General features: G+C 37.5%; 1 long non-coding RNA gene across 4 annotated transcripts in view; it reads left to right on the top strand.

Annotated features, from left to right (window-relative positions):
• Positions 1–19,026, top strand: part of LOC139180227 (uncharacterized) — a 478,513-nt gene that overhangs the window by 181,025 nt on the left and 278,462 nt on the right. For 3 of the 4 annotated variants that reach the window (XR_011564557.1, XR_011564555.1, XR_011564554.1), the window contains exon 7: positions 1,309–1,495. The exons of the other annotated variant lie outside the window; for it this stretch is intronic. This is a non-coding gene — a long non-coding RNA (uncharacterized lncRNA). The remainder of the gene's footprint in view (positions 1–1,308; positions 1,496–19,026) is intronic. 4 annotated transcript variants of the gene reach the window in all.

Below are 19,026 nucleotides of genomic sequence, written 5' to 3'. Positions count from 1 at the left end.
ATGTTTCTGTTTCTCAAATAAATTGTATTTCTGTCAGCTGCACAGAGATAGGATATTAATGTGAGTAATTTTAAAAAATGAAAATGCGAATAAAGCAAAAAAAAAAAAAAAACAGCCCTCAGAGTGTGAATTTTCTTCTTGCTCTTTGAATCTGGAAGTACTCTGGCCTTTGCAAAACAAAGGTGTGTGAGTTAGGCCATGTCTACTGAAGAAGAGGACTGAGGCTTCTCTTTCATTTTGAATCAATTCAGCAGGGGTTCCTGATTGCTTGAAAGCTATGCAAGCTTTCACTTTATGTTAGTTTTAGAAATCTGTTTGAAAAATTGTAATGCGTGTAGAGCTGAGAGTGGTATTCATCGTTGTTCTCAGAAAACTAGACTAAGTGCCTTGAGAGTAAGAGACTAGCACATCATTTCAGGGTTAATCATTATATTCATATCTACAGTAACAGCAATTATTTGAGAGTTTGTGTGTGCTAGGTCTCATTGATTTTTGTTGAATTTTAAAATTTCACAATAAATAAATGAATGCACTTCATTGTAAAGGATTAAGTCAATACACATAAAATACAATTCAACCTTGATAAAATTATTTTCCTGCAGGCCCCACCCCCTCCTTTGCCTGGTCCCCAATTGACCATTGTCTTTATGTGGTTTACATATATACATATACAAGTAAAGCATATATATTTTTCTACAAATATGCTTTGTATAGTACACATGTGTATGTATGAATTATATATTATACTGTTTTGTAGACTTTAAAAAGTACATGGAATCAATTATTATGTATTTTTCTTCAATTTGTTTTTCAATTTAACAGTATGGCTTTGAAAATTCTTGGGCAGTATATGTAGATAGAGCTTATTATTTTAAACAGTTGCATTAAACCATGAATGATTGTTTACCTAGCTATACTGATGGACATTTAGGGGTTTTCTCATATCCCTAATTATAAACAATGTATTTTTGCAGGACTAGAGTATTTATCCAGGGCAGATTCTAGGAAATGAAATTGTTAGATGATAGTATATATATTCTATATTTTATAATGTTCTATATTTATTCTTCAAAGTGGGCATAAATTGATACTCGCCAACATTGCATTTGAGGAGCTGTTTCTCTATAACCTCACTGGCACTATAATCATTCTGTGGATTATTTTTTTTAATCTGATGGATACAAATTGTTATCTTGTTGGAGTTTGAATTTGCATTTCTTAGAGTATTACCATTGAGGATTTTTTTTTAAATGTTTATTGGTCATTTATATTTCTTCTATGAATTATCTGTCCCTACATTTTATTCAGACTGCAAGGAGATCTAGCCAGTCCATCCTAAAGGAAATCAGTCCTGGGTGTTCATTGGAATAACTGATGTTGAAGTTGAAAGTCCAATATTTTGGCCACCTGATACGAAGAGCTAACTCATTTGAAAAGACCCTGATGTTGGGAAATACTGAAGGCAGGAGGAGAAGAGACGACAGAAGATGAGATGGTAAGATGGCATCACTGACTCAATGGACATGGGTTTGGGTGGACTCCAGGAGTTGGTGATGGACAGGGAGGCCTGGCGTGCTGCAGTTCATGGGGTCACAAAGAGTCCGAAGACTGAATTGAACTGAACATTTTATTCACTTGTAAATTACATTCTTTGTACTTAAAAAAATTAATTAAAAAATTCTTTACATATTTAAATATTCTGAATATTTTTTATTGTATACAGTAATAATGGCACTTGTGGCTAATGAGCCCACACACCATTCTAAGCACTTTATGTGGATTAACTAATTTACTTCTTTCTGCACAGCAAACCTGGTGGATTGTCTCCATTTTACAAATGAGGGAGCTGAGACCAGAAAGCTGAGAAACCCTGCCCAAGGTCACAGTAGCTGGCAGAGTTGGGTACAAACTCAGATAATCAAACAAACCTGGAGTTGATTTTATTAACCAACATGTAATATTAGATGAGACATCTGATATTATATATGTTTCATGCAGTAGAATTGTTTCTCTCTCTCTTCTGTTTCTTAACAGAAGAGTTTAAACAGAAGGAGAGCTTTAATATCAAAAGTACACTGGTACTTTCCTTGGTATTTATTACACAGAAGCCTGTATTTTACATCCCCAGGTTTTTTAGTATTTTCCTTTGTTGCTGTCCCCCTGTATTGCTTTAAGCTCTTCTGTAGTCTAAAGATCCATTGTATGTTTTTCCTAATATTATTTTTTTATTTTATTAATATTATTAATATAAATAATAATTTACCTAATAATATTATTGTTTCATTACATTTAGAATATATGATATATAATCCATAAGTTTATTTTTACCCCACAAGTTGATAACCAGTTTGTAAGCCCTGTTTACTGAGTTTTCCCATCCATCCTTTCCCTACTAATTTGGAAGCTTATCCTTACCATCCTTTGAGTTTGCACACACAGATCTGTTTCTTCATTTTCTATTCCATGGCACTGATTGTTTTTCCTTTTCTTGTAACAAATCTTTGCTTAGAACAGTAAGTAAATGTTAATCACCACCACAAGCTTATAATTTGGTTTTTTTTTAAATGTGTTTAATGGCTAGTTTTTTACCTTTACCTTCCAGTCCTTTCTTTAAAAAATTTTAAACTTGCCTACCATACAGTGTATAGATATGTTTATTCCTTCATCTGTGTCTTCTAAACTCATTATTCCAAATGAAGCTTAATCTGTTTGATGAGTTTCTTGGAAAACATGCTAAATTGTAACTGAATTGATTAAAATATGGATAATAGACATCTCCATTACATTGAACTCTCTTAACCTGGCATGAGGTGTGGGTTCATTTCTTTGCATCTTCCTTTATGTTCTTAAATATAATTGTATGGTTTTCTTTATATAGAACTCACATTTTTCTCATTAGGTTTATTCCTAACTATTTTAATATGTGTGTTGCCAGTGCAATTGGGCATTTTTACTTATGCTTTCAAATCGGCTATTGCTGATGCTGTTGATTTTGATCTACTTTTATTTTTTATCATGGGTTGGCTGAAATCACTTACCAGTTTGTCGATTGATTTTCTTGGCTTTTCCAAGTAGAATATTTTTCTTTGTTCCTAATTATTCTATCACTTACATATTTATCTTGTATTTTACCTGGCAGAACTTCCAATATAGTGGGTTGAACAGTACTACAGAGTATTTATGTCTTATTGCTGGAATGTTTAATGAATGTTTCTAATGTTTCCTGACAAATATTATACAGACTGAATATTACTGGTACCTACCTCTGTCAACAAGTTTCCTCTTCTTTTTGTTTGCTAAATAATTGTTTTATTTGTTTGCTGGTTTGTTTGTTTGTTTTATTTAGGAAAGAGGGTGAATTCTCCCCTACCCCCAGTTTTACTTCAGTATAATTGACATAACATTGTATCTGTTTTAGATGTACAGAAATAGTGATTTAGTACATGTATATATTGCAAAATGATTGTTGCAATAAGGCTAGTTAACATCCATCACCACACAGTTACAATTTTTTTCTTGTAATTAGAACTTTTAAGATTTAGTCTCTTTAGTTCAGTTCAGTTCAGTCGTTCAGTTGTGTCCGACTCTTTCTGACCCCATGAATCAGAAAGGACTGGTCTCCTTCAGCAGCTTTCAAATAAGCAATGCGGTTTTGCTAACTCTAGTCCCCATGATGTACGTTATATCCTCAAAGCTTATTCATCTTACAGCTGGAAATTTGCACCTTTTGACCACCTTCACCCAGTGTTCCCACCCAGCACCCCCTACCTGTGGTAACCACCGATTTGTTTTCCATACCTGTAATTTCTTGTGTTGTTTAATTTCTCATGTAAGTGACATCATCAACTACTTACCTTTCTGTGTCTGACTCATTTCACTTAGCACAGTGCCTTCCAGTTTTATCCATGTTACTGCAGTGGCAGGAGTTCTTTCTTGCAGTTGAATAACATTCCATTTTCTTTACCTGCTCTTCTATTGCTGAACACTAAGTTTGTTTCCAGGTCTTCACTATTGTGAGTAATGCTGCAGTGAACATGAGAGTCAGGTATCTCTTCGAGGTAGCACTTTTATTTGCTTTGGATGTATACCCAGAAGTGGAATTTCTGGGTCATGTGGTAGTTCAGTTTTTAATTTTTGAAGGAAGCTCTATATTGTTTACTGTAGTGGCTGGACCAGTTTATCCCCACCAACAGTGCACAAGTGTTCAAGAGGGTGGATTTTATCAAATAATTCTGTAGAATCACTCATCTCTAAAACTCATAATCACTATGGCAGGTCAGAGTATGAAGTGAGATTTGAAGAGATGAGGTAGAAATGTAGAACCAGCCTCAGGAATACTGGAGAAAAAGGGAAAGTTCTTAGGATCCAAAGGAAACCAAGGAGAGGAAATTGTGTTTTCTCTGCTTTCTGTCCTTTCTCTCATGTTCCTGAGAAAAATGATGGAAACTATCCTTAAAGGAACTGTCATCTTACAACCCAAACTTCATGCCAGTTAAAGTCAAAGCTTATGATTGTGTCTTTGATAAAGTTACAGAAATGTGAGCAAGTCTGAGCAGAAGAAAATATCCATCACTCTGAACTGCTCTTTGCATATTAATATGTCCTAATTCTGGTATTTCTGAACCTTGCCAGCTGTTTAAACTAAATGGATGAACTGCTGTAAAGCGCATGATCCAAATTTCCTTCTGGAACAATTTGGCAGCCTTCTTATAGATATAATAGCAGGGTTCATTTGGGTAGAAATATATTATTATCCAAAATTCAAATGTTTGGTAAATATCACTGATTTTGAAAATATATTTTCTGCTTTATGATTTCTACAACTAAATACCTTTGCTGTTTGGATGTTGTAAAATATCTTTCTAACCATTTCTTTGTGACCATCATTATCCCTCCTCTCTACCACTTTTGCATTTTTCTGTGAAACTCATGTTTTTTGCTATTTGCAGTGTCTCAATACACGAATGTTTCCCTAAATTCCTCTGATTTAAAAGTAATATGTATCTTTACTTTAAAAAAAAATGTAAAGTTATGTTTTAATCAAAACCAAAATAATCTTTCAGTTCATTTCAGTTCAGTCGCTCAGTCGTGTCCGACTCTTTGCGACCCCATGAATCGCAGCACGCCAGGCCTCCCTGTCCATCACCAATTCTTGGAGTTCACGGAGACTCACGTCCATCGAGTCAGTGATGCCATCCAGCCATCTCATCCTCTGGCGTCCCCTTCTCCTCCTGCCCCCAATCCCTCCCAGCATCAGAGTCTTTACCAATGAGTCAACACTTCGCATGAGGTGGCCAAAGTACTGGAGTTTCAGCTTTAGCATCATTTCTTCCAAAGAAATCCCAGGGATGATCTCCTTCAGAATGGACTGGTTGGATCTCCTTGCAGTCCAAGGGACTCTCGAGTCTTCTCCAACACCACAGTTCAAAAGCATCAGTTCTTCGGCGCTCAGCCTTCTTCACAGTCCAACTCTCACATCCATACATGACCACAGGAAAAACCATAGCCTTGACTAGACGAACCTTTGTTGGCAAAGTAATGTCTCTGCTTTTGAATATGCTATCTAGGTTGATCATAACTTTCCTTCCAAGGAGTAAGCGTCTTTTAATTTCATGGCTGCAGTCACCATCTGCAGTGATTTTGGAGCCCAGAAAAATAAAGTCTGACACTGTTTCCACTGTTTCCCCATCTATTTCCATGAAGTGATGGGACTGGATACTATGATCTTCATTTTCTGAATGTTGAGCTTTAAGCCAACTTTTTCACTCTCCACTTTCACTTTCATCAAGAGGCTTTTGAGTTCCTCTTCACTTTCTGCCATAAGGGTGGTGTCATCTGCATATCTGAAGTTATTGATATTTCTCCCGGCAACCTTGATTCCAGCTTGTGCTTCTTCCAGTCCAGCGTTTCTCATGATGTACTCTGCATATAAATTAAATAAGCAGGGTGACAATATACAGCCTTGACGTACTCCTTTTCCTATTTGGAACCAGTCTGTTGTTCCATGTCCCGTTCTAACCGTTGCTTCCTGACCTGCATACAGATTTCTTAAGAGGCAGGTCAGGTGGTCTGGTATTCCCATCTCTTTCAGAATTCTCCACAGTTTATTGTGATCCACACAGTCAAAGGCTTTGGCATAGTCAATAAAGTAGAAATAGTTGTTTTTCTGGAACTCTCTTGCTTTTTCCATGATCCAGCGGATGTTGGCAATTTGATCTCTGGTTCCTCTGCCTTTTCTAATACCAGCTTGAACATCAGGAAGTTCACGGTTCACGTATTGCTGAAGCCTGGCTTGGAGAATTTTGAGTATTACTTTACTAGCATGTGAGATGAGTGCAATTGTGCGGTAGTTTGAGCATTCTTTGGCATTGCCTTTCTTTGGGATGGAATGAAAACTGACCTTTTCCAGTCCTGTGGCCACTGCTGAGTTTTCCAAATGTGCTGGCATATTGAGTGCAGCACTTTCACGGCATCATCTTTCAGAATTTGGAATAGCTCAACTGGAATTCCATCACCTCCACTAGCTTTGTTCGTAGTGATGCTTTCTAAGGCCCACTTCACATTCCAGGATGTCTGGCTCTAGGTCAGTGATCACACCATCATGATTATCTGGGTCGTGAAGATCTTTTTTGTACAGTTCTTCTGTGTATTCTTGCCACCTCTTCTTAATATCTTGTGCTTCTGCTAGGTCCATACCATGTCTGTCCTTTATCGAGCCCATCTTTGCATGAAATGTTCCCTGGGTATCTCTAATTTTCTTGAAGAGATCTCTAGTCTTTCCCATTCTGTTGTTTTCCTCTGTTTCTTTGCACTGATGGCTGAGGAAGGCTTTCTTATCTCTTCTTGCTATTCTTTGGAACTCTGCATTCAGATGCTTATATCTTTCCTTTTCTCCTTTGCTTTTCACGTCTCTTCTTTTCACAGATATTTGTAGGGCCTCCCCAGATAGCCATTCTGCTTTTCTGCATTTCTTTTCCAGGGGATGGTCTTGATCCCTGTCTCCTGTACAATGTCACGAACCTCAGTCCATAGTTCATCAGGAACTCTATCTATCAGATCTAGGCCCTTAAATCTATTTCTCACTTCCACTGTATAATCATAAGGGATTTGATTTAGGTCATACCTGAATGGTCTAGTGATTTTCCCTACTTTCTTCAATTTAAGTCTGAATTTGGCAATAAGGAGTTCATGATCTGAGCCACAGTCAGCTCCCAGTCTTCTTTTTGTTGACTGCATAGAGCTTCTCCATCTTTGGCTGCAAAGAACATAATCAATCTGATTTTGGTGTTGACCATCTGGTGATGTCCATTTGTAGAGTCTTCTCTTGTGTTGTTGGAAGAGGGTATTTGCTATGACCAGTGCATTTTCTTGGCAAAACTCTGTTAGTCTTTGCCCTGCTTCATTCCGTATTCCAAGGCCACATTTGCCTGTTCCTCCAGGTGTTTCTTGACTTCCTACTTTTCATTCCAGTCCCCTATAATGAAAAGGGCATCTTTTTTTGGTGTTAGTTCTAAAAGATCTTGTAGGTCTTCGTAGAACCGTTCAACTTCAGCTTCTTCAGCGTTACTGGTTGGGGCGTAGACTTGGATTACCGTAATATTGAATGATTTGCCTTGGAAACAAACAGAGATCATTCTGTCGTTTTTGAGATTGCATCCAAGTACTGCATTTCGGACTCTTTTGTTGTCCATGATGGCTACTCCATTTCTTCTGAGGGATTCCTGCAAGAAACTAGAATTTCTAATTACTACAGAAGAATTTTCTTATTGTGTTTTAGTGTTGCTTAACAGTAAAATTTTACTTTACTTTGGGTAAGAAGATATTCAGTGTCCTATTTTAATGTGAAAAGAAGCTGATTATCCCCACATTGCTAAAATTTATTAGAAGCACTATACAAGAAATAAAATTCCCTTGATTTTTTTCCATCTTTGATCTCAATTAAATCCTTAATAGTACATATTTTACGAAACAAGGAAATTAGTTCCTTTCCCAAGAAGATGATCTCTCTAAGAATTCCATTGTCTTTTGACTCATCACTAAGTTCTAATGCCTGGGGAATAGGGAACCTGGAGAGTGGCATTTCTACAAATATTTATGACTGTTTTACCCTCTATGTTGTTCCTTTCCTTCCTGCTGCTATAAATTCAAGCAGAGAGCCTGATGTGATACCAAATATCCTTTAAAGGATACCACGTATCCTTAATCAGAACATACCATTGTGATGAATTTGCATAAATGTAAACCATTTCTCAGAGATAAAAATATAGATGATAAATGTATGGGAGAATGTTTTGTAGTAAAGAGATTCAGGTTTAAAAGCTAGGTATTATTTTATAGGTATTAATTTTGCATTTAAACTAATAATATCTAATTCTAGTAAAGCAGAAATGTTCATATACTGCTGGTAGCAATAAAGGTGGTGAAGTCTCTTTAGAGAGCAATTTGTTAACACATATGAAGAGCGAAAATAATGCATACCCACAAGTTCATAAGCCTCATTTATGGGTATTTATTTTAAGTATATAATTCAAAAGTATGAAAAACTTATTATATAAAGTTACATTCATTTAAATACTATCAATCATGATTTAAAAAATGATTTAACAAATGAGATTTGGTTAAGTAAATTATAGCACCTACATGAAATCCTCCACAATCTTATTTGTGAGAATTTACTCACAGGAAATATACTAAAAATATCTAATTGTAAAATAATCTTTATTGGGTCTAACTGCTATATTGGAGAGGCAAGATTCATGGGATATAGTCAGATATCAACTTAACGTCTGGTCACGTCTTTTTTAAAATTTATGTTTCCAATTTATTTCAGTATTCTCTTAAGATTTTTTTTTTTTACAGATGTCTGTTATTTTTCAGATTCTTTTACTCTTTAGGTTATTGCAGAGTGTTGAGTAGAGTTCTCTGTGCTGTACATTTGGTCCTTTTGATTATTTTATGTATAGTGGTGTGTATATGTTAGCCCCAAGCTCCTAATATGCCTCCCCCAACCTTTTATCTTCAGTAACCATACATTTGTTTTCTAAGTCTGTGAGTCTATTTCTGTTTTGTAAATAAGTTTATTTCTGTCATTTTTTTAAGATTCCACATGTAAGTGATATCATATATGTCTTTATTTCTCTTGCTTACTTCACTTAGTGTGAATAATCTCTAGGTCCATCCACATGGCTGCAGCTGACATTATTTTACTCTTTTTATGGCTGAGTAGTGTTCTATTGTATATATGTACCACATCTTCTTTATCTATTCATCTGTCAATGGTCTGTTCACTTCTTGTTAAAGCAGTTCTGTGGGACTAATTCTTCCTATCTGCTTGGATGGCAGTTAGCTCAAATTCTGTGATTCTCTAGTCATTCTTAGATAAATAAAAAGTGCTACCAGTACTTTCAGTTCAGTTCAGTTCAGTCGCTCAGTCGTGTCCGACTCTTTGCGACCCCGTGAATCACCCTGTCCATCACCATCTCCCGGAGTTCACTCAGACTCACGTCCATCGAGTCAGTGATACCATCCAGCCATCTCATCCTCTGTTTTCCCCTTCTCCTCCTGCCCCCAATCCCTCCCAGCATCAGAGACTTTTCCAATAAGTCAACTCTTCGTATGAGGTGGCCAAAGTACTGGAATTTCAGCTTTAGCATCATTCCTTCCAAAGAAATCCCAGGGCTGATCTCCTTCAGAATGGACTGGTTGGATCTTCTTGCAGTCCAAGGGACTCTCGAGAGTCTTCTCCAACACCACAGATCAAAAGCATAAATTCTTCGGCACTAAGCCTTCTTCACAGTCCAACTCTTACATCCATACATGACCACAAGAAAAACCATAGCATTGACTAGACGGACCTTTGTTGGCAAAGTAATATCTCTGCTTTTCAATACGGTATGTAGTGTGGTCATAACTTTCCTTCCAAGAAGTAAACGTCTTTTAATTTCATGGCTGCACCAGTACTTTAAAAAACATTAAAATAGTCTGTAACTTTCAGTTTAGAAATGGTTTATTTTATTAGAGTAATTACAACTTTATACTTATTCAAAGTTATTATTTTCTTTTTCCCCTAATTTCCATTCTGAAATGCGAAAAAAGAGCCCTGTTAGACTCCTCTCTTTTTTTTAATTCAAAATTATCATACTTACAGAATTTTAACAGCATGCAAAACCATAGTTTATGTTGTATAGTGATATATAACTAACACAAGATTGTAAAGCAGTTGTATGCATAGTGTTCAGCTGTGTCCAACTTTTTGCGACCCCGCGGACCCACCAAGCTGTGCTGTCCATGGAATTTCCCGGCTAGAATACTGAAGTGGGTTGCCATTTCCTACTCCAAGGGATCTTCCCAACCCAGGGGTCAAACCTGCAGATGTGTTACCACTGTGCCCCCTTGTCTTTGTAAAGCAATTATACTCCAGTAAAAAAAACAAAATTAAAAAAAATTTTTTTTTAAGATTTCTTCTCTTTTCCTCCTTTACACATCTAGCTTTCCTCCCCATCCTTCACACACCACCTTTTAATTAATAAAGGACAGAAAATATGGCTTGTGTGGCTATAGCAAGATAGATTTAGCACAATAAATATTAGGAGTGATTGAAAAAAACAGAATACAAAATGTCTCACTGGACTGATTTGAAGGCATAGATACTCCTTGGGCTCATCCATCATAGAAGGCTTACATGGCTTCTTTGAAGAACCTTTTATCCTCTTACTTCCAAAGATCTCATTTATAATTCTCTTGATATTGGTGAAGAATCTTTAATAATTGGTGCTGATAATTTTGCTAACCTCTGATGCATATGGAAGTCTTTCTATTTTCTGACATTGTCTAGAGGGTATTTAAGATCATCCTCACATATCTTTAGAAGGAAAACCAACACCTTGGGTTCTGCCGCTTAAAGGAGCAGCCACATCAAAGGTATCTTATCATTATTTCATTTAATCTTCACATCCTGCTGGGTCTGCATTACTGTTTCTGTTCTAAAGACGAGGAAAGAAGAGTTAGGGAAGTAACTTGCATTTTCATATGTTTATGTGAAAAAAGTTGGATCTAAAACCAGATCTTTCTGACTCCAAAGATCTAGGAGTCAGTAGAGCTGATTTGGCTCGCACTTTGCATAGGACTCCTGAGAAACCTGTATGCAGGTCAAGAAACAACAGTTGGAACTGGACATGGAATAACAGACTGGTTCCAAATTGGGAAAGGAGTATGTCAAGGCTGTATATTGTCACCCTGCTTATTTAACTTATATGCAGAATACATCATGAGAAATCCTGGAGTGGATGAAGCACAAGCTGGAATCAAGATTGCCGGGAGAAATATCAATAACCTCGGATATGCAGATGACACCACTCTTATGGCAGAAAGTGAGGAACTAAAGAGCCTCTTGATGAAAGTGAAAGAGGAGAGTGAAAAAGTTGGCTTAAAGCTCAACAGTCAGAAAACTGAGATCAGGCATCTGGTCCCATCATTTTATGGCAAATAGATGGGGAAACAGTGGAAACAGTGTCAGACTTTATTTTTGGGGGCTCCAAAATCACTGCAGATGGTGACTGCATCCATGAAATCAAAAGACGCCTACTCCTTTAAAGAAAAGTTATGACCAACCTAGACAGCATGTTAAAAAGCAGAGGCATTACTTTGCCAACAAAGGTCCGTCTAGTCAAGGCTATGGTTTTTCCTGTGGCCATGTATGGATGTGAGAGTTGGACTATAAAGAAAGCTGAGTGCCAGAGATTTGATGCTTTTGAACTGTGCTATTGGAGAAGACTCCTGAGAGTCCTTTGGACAGCAAGGAGATCCAACCAGTACATCCTAAAGGAAATCAGTCCTGAATATTCATTGGAAAGACTGATGTTGATGCTGAAACTCCAGTACTTTGGCCACCTGATGACTCATTTGAAAAGACTCTGATGCTGGCAAACATTGAAGGCAAGGGAAGGGGACAGCAGAGGATGAGATGGTTGGATGGCATCACTGACTCAATGGACATGAGTTTGAGTAAACTCCGGGAGTTGGTGATGGACAGGGAGGTCTGCCGTGCTGCAGTCCACAGGGTCACACCATAGGGTCGCAAAGAGTCGGAGATGACTGAGTGACTGAACTGAACTGAACTTTCACAGGACTTGGTATACAAATAGGCAGAACTATTTACCTCTCTGTGTATTAGATTCCTGATCTGTAAAATAATGGGACTAGGAGATTTCCTCAAGTTCCCTTCTACTTTATGTTCAATATCACACTTTGGAATATAGTATCTTCACTTTTGAAATCTTTAAATACCAGGAGTCACGTGCAATTCATCAGCTTTCCCAATGATCAGTTGTATACCATAGCATGTTCCATTAGAGAAAGTACCCACCACCATGCTGGAAGCAGTGCTTTCTGAAGGTTTAGTGGGTTCATAGCACTGTAGTGGGAGCGATACAGAGTACCAAGTGCAAGTCTGTATTTAAGAATTCAGTTATATTGGCTCTTAGCCCTTTCTGAGACATTCTTTCAAGTAAATGGAGATGAATGAAGCAGATTGATCAAAGTGCTATCCTTAAGACTCTTTGTAGTATGATTGTAGCAAACTGTTCTTATGGGAGCATTCAGGGCCAGGTTTCTGTCATCTATATTTTATAATATCCACAGATTGAGAATTCTCTGTGATTCTTTTATGTACGTTACAAGCAGCTACAGTGGGAGAAATATAAGCTTATTACAGTTTGAAGAAAGACCTTTCAAGGACTTTTTGCTTAATGCAAAACCATTGCTGCATTAGGTACAGAATTAACACTATAATTAGAATAAATCAAAATGTTCTTGGATTGGTTTTATTTTTAGGAAATGTTAATTGCATGTTGCTTTATGTTCTGTCTATATGATGGACTTCTTTAATTAGATTATGAGTTTTTGGTTTGAAGGTCCAACCTCAGGGTAATTAAAACACTGGCTGATTAACCATATTTTTTGAACCTTACACTCGGGAAATATTTTTATGGCTATATTTCCATGTCTTACCTTCTGTATGAATATGTGATTTTTTTCCCTTTCTTATGAAAAAAGTGTGGAAAAAAATGGTTGATGGTCTGCTGTTATAAGAAATGGTTTATAATTTGGATGATGATGCGGTGGTGTTTTTGGTATATTGAGGGAGATGTGTCCATCAGAGAGAGAGGCTGGTAGTGGTCGTTTAAAATCCTGCTTCCGTCTGCCAGGCTGAGCTCGGCCACCAGGAGCCCCTACTTGTGCCAGGCAGTGAAGTGTCATTTAACTGTTGGCAGAGGATGAGATAGTTAAATAGCATCACCGATTCAGTGGACATGAATTTGAGCAAACTCCTGGAGGCGGTGGAGGACAGAGGAGCCTGGCGTGCTGCAGTCCATGGGGTCACTAGGAGTTGGACATGACTTAGCAGCTGAACAGCAAGAAACAGAATTTCGAGTAAATTTCTAGAAACTTGTAGATGTTGTAAAGTGGCACCCTAGACTTATTGTTAGTTATCAGTTCTTACAAAAAGCAGCAAAGGTTTATCTGCTTGGGAAAAGAAAAAAAGAGAAGAGGGGCAAAAAGGGGATGAACATGAAGCAAGTGACTATGACATTAAAAAACCAAACCATTTTAACATTGTAGGAGAAAATGACAGTGGAGGGGAGCGAGTAAGATTATGGACACTTGTGAAATCAGATTGAGGGGGAAAACCTAACAATACAGTCTATAGAAGAGCAGTTGACAGAAGTGAGTTTCATCCTGGAGGAAAATGATTCATCCAGACGATTAATGGATTACAGAAAATGAGACTTTCTCATAACTTACTGAAACCTTGAAAGAGTCCTGTCCTCATACATGTGGCATTACTTTCCCTGCACCCTGGCAGAAACAGGGGCAGCCACACCTGGAACTCCGAGCCTCCTGACACCCATAGAATGGCTAACACAGATACTCCCCGGCCCCAGTAACCTTTCTTTTAGGGGAGGTGATGATGTCTGGACTCACCAATTCCTACTTTGCCACTAACTCTGATTCAGGGTGGCTCCGCCTAGACAGTTTCCTCGCTGGTAAAGTAGAGCTAATAATAAAGGCTTAACAGGAGCCAGAATTAAATCACATAGACAATATATGTAAACCCATCCCCCTTGACCATTCTAGAGTGTCAGTATATTTATCTTCTTCATAACACTTCTTTCAGTAACAGTTACAGCTCATCTCTTCAGTTTCAAAATGACACTTATACTTCTTTCTTCTTTGAGGCATTGGTTTCCTAACAGCTTTAGCTGCCCCTCATCCTGTGGTAATAACGGTCTTTCTAGAACATCAAGAGGGCCTAGCCTCTTCCACATTCTCCCTTTTTCAAGTTCTGTAAAATACACCATTTCCCCTTCATGATTTGCACGCTGCTATCATTTACTTGAATTTGTCTCTTTGTATTTTAAACTTCACAAAGCATAATTAAAATTTTGTATAGTTGATGTTTACTTAAAATTTCTATGTATTTACTAGTCTTGCTGTTTTGGGTTCCTTTCTGTATCTGTAGCTTTCCAGCTCAAATCATTTTCCTTCAGTCAGGAAAATTTTCTTCAGAGGCATGCTGTTTCATTTGTTTATCTGAAAATGTTTTTAGCTTGCCTCCATTTCTGTTGAAGGGTTTTTGCTGGATATGGATTTCTGAGTCTTCTTTTAGCACTTTGAAATTATGATTCCACTATTTTCCAGCTTCCCTTGTTTCTACCAGGAAATGTTTTTGGTTTATGCAGCACTTCTTCTTGTGGTCTTTTATTTTGGCCAGCTTTTAAGATTTCCATGTATTTGAGGTCCAGCAGTTTTAAGATTTCCATGTATTTGATGTGGGAAAATTTGTTAAAATATATTGAGATTACTTGTTTAAGATTCCTTGGGATTTAGTATCTATGAATTGAGGTATTTCATCAAATCTGGAAAATTCTCATCCATTCACTCTTCAAATATTGATGGCCTTTGTTTCTTCTCACCTTCTTAAACTATAACCTTGTCATTTGCCTTGAGTCTTCTGGTGCCATTTATTACAGAAGAATTTATATTTTCTGGCTCTGCATCATTATTACCAAATATCATTATTTATTGCTGTGTATCTTAAATTTTCCCTATACTATCAAACCTGATTTCTTCAAGTTTTCCTATTTATTCCTGTTCACTAAATCCATATGCTTTACCTTGCTTCTCATTCTCCTCAATTTCTCAATGGAATTCATCACTATTTACAGTCTTTTTCTTTCCCCTTAAAATTTCTCCTCTTGGCAACTTAAGGAGAAAATTAGTTTCATAACACAGTCCTGTCTTTTTAATACCCTCTGTCTCTCTTTCACGTTAAACCTACAAAGTATGGTTGATCTGGAAGTGTTTTTCATCAAATTCTTTTTTTTTCTTTTAGTCATTTCTCACTCAGAGATCCTATTGCCTGTCCCCCCCTACCCACAGCTTCTCGCCTGCATCTAGAGCCCACAGTGCACTGTGGGCGCTGGGCAGGCTGTGCTGTGTGCTCATGGCCACGGTGCACTCAGGCTTGTTAGTGTGCTGCTCCACTGGTGGTTATATGTTTTGAATATCACCCATGATTATTATTCCCAACTGTCATCTCTCAGAGGATGAGATGGTTGGATGGCATCATCGACTTGATGGACATGAATCTCCAGGAGCTGGTGATGGACAGGGAATCCTGGCGTGCTGCAGTCCATGGGGTTGCGAAGAGTAGGACACGACCGAGTGATGGAACTGAACTGAACTGTTGCCTCTCTAACAAGTCCCCATCCCATATTTTCAATGGCCTTGGGGAGATTTCCATTTGATTCATTTCCAACATCTTAAACTCAGTTTACGTAAAGCTAAAAATCTTTATCTCCACCCCCACTCCCTTCCCACTTCTCTTTCCACATTTTCTTACTGATGTTCACATCTCTTAATAATAGCACTTTCTAAATTCGATGTATGGACAATTTTTACTTTTCTTCTTTGTGTGTTTTTCTGATTAACCTTTCTTTCCTTTACCATTGATGTACTTGCATCCAAGCATGTCCCAACATGTGGGTTTCTACCTGGATTCTGTTTTCATCTAGTTGTTGTGCCAGAGCCTTATCAGTGTTAGAACAGTACCACGATTATAACATTGTTTCATATTCACAGAAGCCACTGTGGCTTAGAGAATACTTCTTAATTATCTGTATTGAAAGCCCAGTTTTGTTTTTGCTTTTGATTTCCATTTCACAGTAAAGAATACCTTTGTAAAATACAGTAAAATGAATCACATAGATTAAAAAAATGGCAAACAAAAAACAGTGCCACTTCCTAAGTTATATGTTTTAACAGATATAAAATTACATCATTAAATTGCTGTGCAATTTTTATGCACATACTCTCAATTTCTCATCAAGGATGGTAGCAGTTTATAGACTGGCACAGTCTACACATCACACATGGAGTAGACCATACTTCAGTCACCATGACACTGATTTTCCACGGTGCCTACAGAGCAGAATCAATAGAGGATATTTAAAGTATGCAGATGGCCATGCCCCTAAGAGGTAGTAATAGGATCTCTGGATGTGTGCCAGGGCATGGGCATTTCAGAAAATTGATTATGATACTCATCCAGGGCTGAAAACTACTGGCTTATGGAGAAAAGTACAAACTTTCAATTCCCTATAACTGGATCCCAATCTGTCTTTTAAATATTGTCAAATCACTTCCTTCATATACCCCACATTTCAGTAAGGCAGGATTTTTTATGTTTCCATCAATCATCTGCTCTCCCTCATGTCTGCTGTCTACTCCCTGCCTTTTCTTCCATCTGCAGTGTCCTCTTCCACCATCTCTACTATCAGAATCCAATCCATTCTTCAGGTGTCTATATACGGAGAAATACCCCTCATTATGAAATTGCAGTGAATTGCAAATTTTAATTTTGCCCTTATCTAAATGTCTTGAATACTTTATGATACTTATGATATCATTTTTATTTAAATTTATTTAAGTTTATTTAAATTCTGTTTGTATAAGCTTTATGATATAAAGAAAACAATTTTATATTCAAGAGAACTGTGTCTGAATCCAAATGCTACCTTTTTCTAACTGTGTGACCTTAAGAAAACCCAGTAACTTATCCAAACAGGGACATTGCAATAAGCATCCAAGCCTTTATCACAGTATAGTTGTTATAGCTAAGTGAGATAATGTATGTTAAAGCATTATCAATATAAGATGTTATTAACAGCTTCATTAGGTTAAAAGCATACTTGAAGAAAAAATTGAGTAAGATAAATCTTTATATTACTACACCCCTAGGTAGGATATTTCACACAGTAAGAATTCATTTTTTATTTTCAGTTGAGTGAATAAATAAGCAGATTCCTTACATAGTAAGATTTCTACTATTTGTCCCAAAAGGCCATCTTGTTCCAAATTATTTCCAGTAGCTTTTTGATATTGGTGCCTGAAATTTCAGCATTACACATTTTTCCCCCCTTTGGATTAGCATTGACCAAACTAAGATAATTCATTGAATCATTCTTACTTATATCTTTATGTAAATCTCTTCATCAGATTCCTTCTCTGGGGAAAGGGTCTAGTGTCACATGAAGACACAAAGTTGTTACTGAAAAGATGGGAAGGGACTTTGAGAATACCAATGGATAATGTAATTCATTTAGCCTTTTATTCATGAAAGGAATCTGAGTTGATCAAATGATAAGTTAATCTTTATTGATAGCTTACTATGTATTAACTAGAAATGCTAAACCCTTTACATGAATTATCTTTGTAATCCTTACAATTTGCTTATGTTAACTACTGTTAACATAACCAGGGAACCCACCAGGGTGTCCCTGGGGCTCATTTGGTAAAGAATCTGCCTGCAATGTGGGAGACTTGGGTTCGGTCCCTGGAGGAGGGCATGGCAACCCACTCTAGTATTCTTGCCCAGAAAGAATCCCCATGGACAGAGTAGTTTAGAGGGCTAAACTTTGCAGTCTATGGGCTTGCAAAGAGTCAGACACGACTCAGAGACTAAGCACACACAGCACAACCACCCTTAGCCTCACTTTGCTCTTGAGGAAACACAGACTTGGTAAGTTGACTAAGGTTAAATGATGTAAATATAGAGTTATGCAAGTAGTAATCCAATCCCAAAGAAAGGCAATGCCAAAGAATGCTCAAACTACCGCACAATTGCACTTATCTCACACTAGTAAAGTAATGCTCAAAACTCTCCCAGCCAGGCTTCAACAATACATGAACCGTGAATTTCCAGATGTTCAGGCTATTTTAGAAAAGGCAGAGGAACCAGAGATCAAATTGCCAACGTCTGCTGGATCATCGAAAAAGCAAGAGAGTGCCAGAAAAGCATCTATTTCTGCTTTATTGACTATGCCAAAGCCTTTGACTGTGTGGATCACAATAAACTGTGGGAAATTCTGAAAGAGATGGGAATATCAGACCACCTGACCTGCCTCTTGAGAAACCTATATGCAGGTCAGGAAGCAACAGCTAGAACTGGACATGGAACAACAAACTGGTTCCAAATAGGAAAAGGAGTACGCCAAGGCTATATATTGTCACCCTGCTTATTTAACTTCTATGAAGAGCCCATCATGAGAAACGCTGGGCTGGAACAAGCACAAGCTGGAATCAAGATTGCCGGGAGAAATATCAATAACCTCAGGTATGCAGATGACACCACCCTTACGGCAGAAAGTGAAGAGGAACTAAAAAGCCTCTTGATGAAGGTGAAAGAGGAGAGTGAAAAAGTTGGCTAAAAGCTCAACATTCAGAAAACGAAGATCATGGCATCTGGTCCCATCACTTCATGGGAAATAGATGGGGAAACAGCAGAAACAGTGTCAGACTTTTTTGTTTTGGGGCTCCAAAATCACTGCAGGTGGTGATTGCAGCCATGAAATTAAAAGACGCTTACTCTGTGGATGGAAAGTTATGTCCAACCTAGACAGCATATTGAAAAGCAGAGATATTACTTTGCCAACAAAGGTCCATCTAATCAAAGCTATGGTTTTT

This window comes from Bos indicus, chromosome 27 (assembly GCF_029378745.1).
Source record: "Bos indicus isolate NIAB-ARS_2022 breed Sahiwal x Tharparkar chromosome 27, NIAB-ARS_B.indTharparkar_mat_pri_1.0, whole genome shotgun sequence".
Lineage (NCBI taxonomy): Eukaryota > Metazoa > Chordata > Mammalia > Artiodactyla > Bovidae > Bos > Bos indicus.
Note: the sequence above shows the minus strand (reverse complement) of the source record. Positions and strands in the feature narration are given on the sequence as shown.